Consider the following 9649-nt stretch of genomic DNA (forward strand, 5'->3'; position numbering starts at 1 on the left):
CTGATCAGAGGTAGGTATAATACTTATAACCTCGTCAGGAAACTGATTTCATTCGGCACTAAGATTTGGCTTCGAAGCATCAAACAACGAGGCTGAATACGAGGCACTATTAGCAGGGCTAAAAATCACTTCCGAGTTGAAAACCAAGGCCATTCAATGCTATTGTGATTCCCAGTTAGTGGTCAACCAAGTATTAGGTGAATATCAGGTCTGAGGAACTAAAATGGCGGCATACTTGGAAAAATTTAAGTTTGCAATCGAACAATTCAAATTTTATGCAATCGAACAGGTTCCACGAGAACAAAACTCGAATGCTGATGCCTTGGCTTGACTAGCAACGACGAGGGAAATTGACACCCTCAATGTGGTCCCAGTGGAGTTTTTACAAGAACCAAGCATAACCAAGCCTGACGCAGTCGGGGTTGATATGATAGGCTCGCAACCTACTTGGATAACACCCATAATTGATAATTCAAAACCAGGAACCTTCCTGTAGACCAGAATGAGGCTCAAAAGTTGATGTACAAGATACCAAGATACACTATCTTGGAAGGAAAGTTGTACATAAGTGGATACTCCATGCCTTTATTATGATGTGCAACTCCACCCGAAGCTAAGAAGACCCTAGAAGAAATTCATGAAGGATTTTGTGGAGACCGCGTTGGGGGGAATAACCTCTCTAAAAAGGTGGTAAGGCAAGGATATTTCTAGCCTACACTAAAAGTAGATGCGTCCGAATACGTAAAACACTGCGACAAGTGTCAACAGTTTGCTTCGATAGCTCGAGCTCCACCAACCAAATTCATCATGATGAGCTCCCCTTGGCCATTAGCAGTATGGGGCATCAACCTCATAGGAACCTTACCAATGGGAAAAGGTGGAGTCAAATATGCGGTAGTTGTAGTAGACTACTTCACTAAGTGGACTGAGGTTGAACCTTTGGCCACTATCACCTCGAAAAAATTCTTAGATTTTGTGGTAAAGAAGATAATTTTTCAATATGGAATACCAAGAAATATTGTTTCAAATAATGGAACCTAGTTCGATAACAAGATGTTCACACAATTTTGTGAAAAAAGGGATTATTAAAAGCTTCTATTCGATGGCCCATCCATAGGCAAATGGTCAGGTCGAAATCGTAAAAAAGACCCTTAAAAGCTCTATGAAGAAAAGGCTCGAAGAGGCTAAAGGTAGATGGCCTGAAGAATTACCACAAGTCTTATGGGCTTACTGAACGACAGCTCGAACCTCAACTAGACACACACCTTTATCGTTTGCCTATGGATACGAGGCTATGCTGCCAATAGAGGTTGAGGTTCCTACAGTTCGATGCGAGGCATACACATAAGAATTGAACCAATCTCAGCTCGAAGAATCCCTATACCTAATTGAAGAAAACAAAGACGAAGCTCAACTTAATAATGCTACATACCAGCAACGATGAACAAGGTACTTCAATAAGAGGGTTCGAGACAAGCATTTTGGATCGGAAGACTTAATTCTTAGACATGTGTTCCTGGTCACACGAGGCGCTTTTGCAAATTCATAATTGAATCCATACCAAATTGAATCCATCATTTGACTTGGAGTCTACAAATTAGCTCGACTAAATGGAGATTTGGTTCCACGAGCTTGGAACAGTAATCATCTACGACCACATTATCAGTAGATTTTGGAAATATGTATATTTAGTTGTAACTAAGCTTGTATTTTTTCAGTATTATCAATAAAATACCCCGTATTTTCCTTATTTTTATTTTTAAAATTTTGTGCTTGCTCTCAATATTCATAACCTAAGATTTCACAATCATAGAACTTTAAGGGTGCATAAGTGGTATAAAATGATACCATAAGCTAGAAAAAAGACAATAAAAATAAAAACAATTGTTGAGTGCATGGAACATAAACCAAGCATGAAGCCAATTATATATGAGCCTAGAATAACCAACAGTCATTTCAAAATCTTTAAGTTGGAATTGGAAATTTTTTGCATACGATTTTAACCTCGAAACCACCATCATGGATGAGGACGATAAATGCTTACTAAGTAAGAGATAACTAGGCAAACAACACTACAAACCCATTAAGTATTTCTCAAAAAGAAGATACAAGGTGTAAGTAGAATTCAACCTTTAATAAAACGAGATCGAAGTATGAGCAAACAAATAAATCATATATGATTATATGGAAATAAGCTCGAAATATACTTGTATGAATAAACGAGTATGAAAACCAAAATTATAAGTCGACAATGTGCATAAAATTTTCAAGACAGAATGCTAAGAGCATAAAAATACTATTAGGAAAATAATTACACATTAAGATAAAAAAAATAGCTCGACCATGCAAGCTATAAATTATCTTGGCCCTTGGGATCTTAATTAATTACATGAAATAAGGGACGGAGCCCTTGTATAAAAAAAAAGAAAGAGAAAAACTTTCTACTCATGTGCAATGGGAGCAAACTCAGCATCATCGTCCTTCTTCTCATCACTTCAATCCTCAACGAATGGTCAATTGGCCTGCCGCTTCCTCCACCAACCGAGCTCACCATTTTTCCAAGAAAGCCTCTTCTTTGTCCATTATAAAAGAGGTGTCAATTTATGGGTTTATAGACTGTAACGCCCCAACCCCTGGGACCGTTACGGTGTGCCTTGTAAACAGTGCTAAACTCGCTAATCGAGTCTTTTGGCCAAAAGCGTGAACTAAGTATGATTAGCGGTTTAGGGATTAAACATTTTGGTTAAGATGTAACGTTTCACTAGAACGTTTAATTTATACATTGGGATCCCGAAAATATAATTTCAGAGTTTATTACAGAAAAAATTTACAACAGGCCGTTCTAAGCGGCAAAACAGGGTTCAACCCTAGTTCCACTTTAAATCTCGGCCGTGGCGGACGAGCAGCTGCATATGTACACGTCATCACCTAAGCTCTCCAACTCAAGGATGGTCCAGCTTCCTCTTGCCTTTACCTGCACCACGTAGCACCCGTGAGCCAAAGCCCAGCAAGAAAACACCATATAACATGATATAATATCAACTAGAACCATAGTAACCATTTGGAACCAATGGTCCATCCAGATAGGTGACAATAGCCAAAAGTCACAATAATGAGCATCGCTCCCTCTAGCCACGTGACGATAGGGTCACCATGGATCAACTGATAAGTGTTTCTTTCATAAGATTGGTTAGGATAGGTGCATGGTGATTAGTCACCAACATAACCTTCCTCACGACTCTAGAGTCGAAACTATGAACAACGTCCCTTAGCCATGTGACAAACGGTCACCGGGGTCATATACCTTGGCTATAGTCATCTGGTCGTAGACCAGGCAAGCGCTTATAATTCTCATTGACCTTCCGGTCAGTCTAGCATTAATACCCCATATGAGTCATTCAATGCCGACCTCGATTAGATCCAATCTTTAATCGGCCCGACGTTCACAACGCACTACCACTTCTGACCCTTGGGTCGGTAAAACGCGACCAGTGCACAGCCCGTGGTGAACTTAACTAATAAGTCACAGCTTCACAGACGGATCTGACACCATTGTCGATTCTGACTAATAAGTCAGCGCCATACACAGGTAAGCCATGCCACCAAACATATATCACATGTCCAATGTCCATAAACAAGGTATTTAGCATGCTTACTAACAGATACCTATGCAATAACACAGAGGCTCAAGCTCTGAACAATATCATACCCAGTATACAAAGCATGTCCTAATCACCTGTTTCTCATGCATCATATACAATACATCCAGAAATCTAACATGCACCAATAACAGCCTTGCATGTCACGTTTAATAACCCGCCAACATGCATCAAGAATAGCCATGCACGTCATACATAATAATCAACCGACATGCATCAATAATAACCACGCATGTCGTACATAATAATCAACCAACATGCATCATAATAACCATGCATGTCATACCCATTAGTCAACCAACATGCACCATAATAACCATGCATGGCATACATAATAATCAACCGACATGCATCAATAATAACTACGCATGTCACATATACACAGGGTGCAGTTTTCTTACCTCAAATCCGAGCTAAAACCAATATAAGAACGACCCTTGAGAACGGTCAACCTTTAAGCCCTTAGCGGTCACCTAATCATAACCAAAAATGGAACACCATCAATAACATGATAACCAAAGGTTTTCAAACCAATATCTAACCTCCAAGAGATCAATCCAAACTAATCCAAGTAGTAGGGACACTCTCGAGGCCCATAGCTAAGTTCCTGGGGTCAAAACGAGCAAACGGGGTGAAAACAGGGCAAGGGCTGCGGCCCTAGCACCTTAGGCCGCGGCCCCCAGGGTTCTCTGAGGCTAGGGTCGCGGCGCCCAGCAAGGGTCACTTCCTGACACCTGCTTCTTCGAACTAGGGCCGCGGCGCACAAGAACAGGGCCGCGGCCCCCAACCCTGGGCCATTCCCAAACGCATTTTAAACACTCCAAATCTTCCAAAAACATTCCCAAACATTCCCCAATCATCAAATCAAAGTTCCCAAACTCCCCAATGGTCCAAAACCACCAAAACCCAAGGCTCAAACCAACCAAAAACTCAACAATTAACAAAGTCCAATTCTAAGCTTTAAAACTTTAAAAACTTAAAACTTCAAACTTAGATTACCTTCTATTGGGTTGTTTCTCATCAAATCCTTCGGTTAAGAAGCTTCTAATCTTTCCTAGGATCGCTATGCCTCGACCCTCGCTTGATTCCGACTCCCAGAACTCAAGATTTCCTCAAAAAGGCTCAAACGGTAAAACGGTCTGTTTTGAGAGAGAACGAGAGGTTTCTAACGTACGTTCTTATCTGTCAAGCTACTTCAAGCTTAAGTAACCTCAAATAAAACCTAGTGCTCGGGGTCCCGAAAACACCCCAGGGGACACTATAGTCAAAACTTCCAGAATTTCACCCTGATCTCAAATATTCCCAATCTATCACCACATAAACATTTCTATTACCCCAAAATTGACCCCGTTATGACAAAACCGCTAATCCATTATATATGACCGTCTCATGTCGAATAGCTCGAATATATCTCCATAATAATTAAATCTCATTCATAAATTACAATATGCACCCAATTTACAAATATGCTCTCAACAGGCCAAATTACCAAAATGCCCTTATAATAATAAATACACCCATATGCATGCATTCACCATCATATAATAATATAATTCACGTAAACATGCATATAATCATTATATATCATATTAAATCAATTATGGCCCTCCCGGCCTCCTAATCAAGATCCTAAACCTTATTAGGAAATTTGGGGCATTACATCCACATCCCTACCAATTTGAGTTATCCACAACATCCATGCAATAGAGAAACATATAAGGAGTGAAATATCAATTAAGAGAGGGCATGGGCTCTTCAAACTGTAGTTTACACAGGAGAAAGACAAAGAAAGTGAGAGAATGTTCAAGAGATTGAGAGAGAGGGAGACGAAGAGAAATGGGTAGATGATGTTTAGAGAGAATGAGAGTATTATGTTAACGTTTGAATGGAAGAAAGGAGAGAAATTAGGAATGGGCTTATTTGAGCCAACTATTAATTTTATTAAATAAGTGACTAAGTTGTTATTGACTAACTAACGTTGTTACCAAAAAGGTAAGACTTATAGATGTTAATTTATTACTGACGCCTTTTGTCTCTACGCTTAAAAAAGTCAATCAACTCTATTGACTAACGTCGTAGGGTGTTTTTGTAGCAGGGCATCTGCCACTTGAATTTGAGTTATTTCAAGTTTTCTTAAATATGTGATTTAGGTCGAACATGGAATCAATTGAATAATCTTCGATTCCAAAATTGAATCAATTGAACACATGCAATTATTCGAATAATATAATTTATGATTTAAAATACTAATATTAACTAAGTCAATAATTTAATAAACTCTTTAACCAAAATTTAATATTTAGCTATTTTATAATTACATGTTGATAAAATCATTTATCCAACAATGTAAGGGTTGCAAAATATATAGTTAACATACAAATAAGTTTGATAATTATGTCTTTAATATGCAATTATATATCCACTTAGAAAGATAGGAAGAATAATGACTAAAATTTGATCAAAGAACTCGAATAATAAAAAAAATATTGATATGACTAAGTTAATTAAGCATTACATAGCTCTACAAGAAGCTTCAGAGAATATCCAACACTTGAAAGAAGAGGAAAAAATGGTGAGCTACAAGCTCAAAAGGAAAGTAACTTTTTGATTGAATTTTTTGTCAACGATAAATTAATATTCAAACGAAAAAAGATTGAGTATATAAGGTTGAATAGTTTATGAACATAAGAATTTATAGTTTGGCTAAAATAGCTATCCTACATCCACTAGTGTATTTTTCTATTTATCTTTTCTTGTGAGTTTAGATTTCTACAATATTTTTAGATTTGTATCACGTTTTGGAATATATTTGTAATACCCCGAATTCTCCGATGTGTTTAATGGCGTGAATAGTAGGCCGGGAGGGCCATACTTGCTTAATTGTGTTATTAATTGATAAAATGCATGTATATGTTGATTATATTATGATATGATGTGAAATGCATGCATGTGAGTCCATATTTTTAATTACAGGGGTGTGATGGTAATTTGGCCCGTTGAGGGTAAATTGTTTATTTGGATGCATGTTGGTGATATATTGTTAAGGCCACATTATAATGTGGATTTGTTCGAGGTATTCGGCATGAGACGATCTTTAAGTATTTAAGTAGAGGTTTAGTCATAACGGGATTAAGTTCGAGGCTCGGGGTGAGTCTCGGGATGTTTTAATGGTTAGAACGTTGCCGGGAGTAAAAAGGGTAACAGGATATGAATTATTGGTGTTTGGGAATTTTGAGCATAGCGGGAATTGGAGACCGTTAATTATGATTAACGAAATAGGTGAAAGATGACGATTTTACCCTTGGCGGGACATTAGAAGCTTTAAATGACCTAGGGGTATTAAGGTCATTTTGCTTAGGTTATATATGTTTCAAGTGGCTGTAGAAGGATGTAGAACAAAAACAAAGCAACTTCTTCACCTTCCCATACATCCATTTCTCTCTATCTTTCTTTGAGGTTTTTGGTCCCAAGTTGAGGTAGCAAGCTAGGGAATCAAAGGTTGGAGGTTGTGGACTTAGTTCATCTTCTAAAGAGGATTCAAAACCAGTTGGAGGGTAAGGAATTGTCTTTGAATTTCAGGTGTTACTCTGTTTTTCTTATAGTTTTCAGCTCTAGATTTTGATGTGGAAAGTTGGAATCAAGGGGAGTTTTTGTGTGTGTGTGATTGGGTTTTGGTGAGGAGGTGATGTAGGTGAGGTTTAGGGGTTGAATTGGATGATTTGGTAAGGTTTGGGATGTGTTTGGAAGGTTGGTTTCAAGAGGAATCGCAAGGAGGGAGTTTCAGTGCAGTTGCTGGTCTGAAGTTGGCGCCCCAGCGCCCCAGCGCTATTCAGGGCAGAGAGCAGCCCTCTCTGTTTCTGGGACAGCGCCCCAGCGCTGGTGGGTGGCGCCTAGGCGCTAGGTTAGTTTCAAGAGGTGTTGATTTTAGGGTTCGGGATGGTTTTTAAGGTTCGGGGGTTGGTTCCTTTGCCCCTTTTGAGTAGTTTGAGAGTCCCGAGAGTGGGGGATTGGTCCCGGGAGTGTGGTTTAGTTTGTGAACCATTCATTGATTTATTTTGTTAATGGTTTCTAATTGGTTATGATTAGGTAACCGCTAAGAAGGCTAAAGGTTGATCGTTCTCAGGGGTCGTTCTTTTAATCATTCTAGCTCAAACCAGAGGTAAGAAAACTGCACCCCAAGTGTGACATGCATGGATATTCATGAGGCATGTTGGTTGTGTAAATATGGACTTGGATTGAATATAGAATGCTTAGAATATGTTGCTCACTTGTGCACGGTACTGACTCATTAGTCAGATTTGGCAAAGGTTCTAGTATCAACTGTGAAGCTGTGACTTATTAGTCAGGTTCGGCAGTGGTACTGGGCATTGGTCACGTTGAGCTGACTCATTAGTCAGGACGGCCTTAGCGTGTTAACGCAAGCCAACAAAGATTAGATCTAATCAACTATCAGCATTGGATGGTTCAAAGAGCATTAATGCCAGACCGACCTTGAGGGTCGATGAATGAAATAAGCGCTTGGAGGCTAGTGGCTTATCAAGCAGCCACTCTCCCACTTGAAACAGTGACATGCTTGTCAGTCACTCAGTATGGTTTACCAGAACCTGTTGAAGGCTAGTGGCTTACCTAACAGCCACTCTTCCATTTGAATTAGTGACATGCTAGTCAGTCACTCAGTATGGTTTATCAGGACCTCATGTGTTGTGTTCTCACCTGTGTGAAAGCTTTATGCTCAGTGTGATTATAATGATAATCATGTGATAATGTTTATGCAAAGTGTTATGTTTTCTTGCTGGGCTTTGGCTCATGGGTGCTATGTGGTGCAGGTAAAGGGAAAGAAAAGCTCACCTAGCCTTGAGTGGAGAGCTGATGTGGTGATGTGTACATATGCGGCCGCTTGACCACCACAGCCAAGGAGTTCTCAGAGGAACTAGGGGGTTTACCCTATTTTTACCGCTTAGGTTGGCGGGATTGTAAATTTGAAACAGTAATGACCATTTTGTACTGAGAACAACTTGTAAACGTTTTGTTTAGCTCTGCAGAGCAGTTTTTAATGAAAATCTCCATTTCCTTTTTATTGGTTTTACGCCTTAACCTGTTAAGTACACTTAGAGCACGTTTTTTACCAAAGGACTCGGGTAGCGAGTCAAATTTTCGATCCACCGTTCACCGTAACTGTTCTGGGGCAGCCAGGGCGTTACAATATTTCCCTCTTATTGTTACATCATGACTCATATTTATAGGAAAGTCTTTACAACTAATTTACCTCAATCCATGTAGTTATCCATTTGTTACAATTTAAATTCGGATTACAAGAAACTAACTTCAGTAGTTAACATTTTGTTTCATAATTTGCAGGATTTGACCAATCAGATTTAAATAGTTGAGTTTCTACTTCATTAATCAAGCATTAAATCCCACTTAATTCCACATCTTTATGGAATTTTGAGCTATTAATTCGAACATTATTTTAACCTAAGCACATTCTCCAAGTGTATCATTTTGTTGTGGATCCACCCGAGCACATACTCTTACAGCATGAGCCAAGCTCGTATTTTGTGCACTATTTATTATGTGTGCAACATTCCTCAAGCATGTCAAACCTTGCTTATCTTGCTTGTGCTCGAACTTGGTGTTATACCTAGCTCAGGGTGAGCCAAGGGGTATTTTGATAATTCGGTGAGTTACCAGGACTCATTTGAGTATGAGTCGTATTTTGGGAAAAATAGTGATATTCTGGGTTTGGCGGAATTAATTGGGATTATAAGTATAATGTGAGACGAGAGTGTAAATGACGATTTTTCCCTTAGTGGGCTTTGAGAGGGAAGTTTTCCCTTGGGGCATTTTGGTCATTTGGACCATTGACTTAAGTAAACCCTGCTAAGCTTATCAACTCAGAACCATACTCTCTCTCTCTCTCTCTCTCTCTCTCTCTCTCTCTCTCTCTCTAGTTCTCTTTGTATTTCAAAGAGAATTTTGATTTCCGCAGC

Source organism: Humulus lupulus, chromosome 2, assembly GCF_963169125.1.
Source record: "Humulus lupulus chromosome 2, drHumLupu1.1, whole genome shotgun sequence".
NCBI lineage: Eukaryota > Viridiplantae > Streptophyta > Magnoliopsida > Rosales > Cannabaceae > Humulus > Humulus lupulus.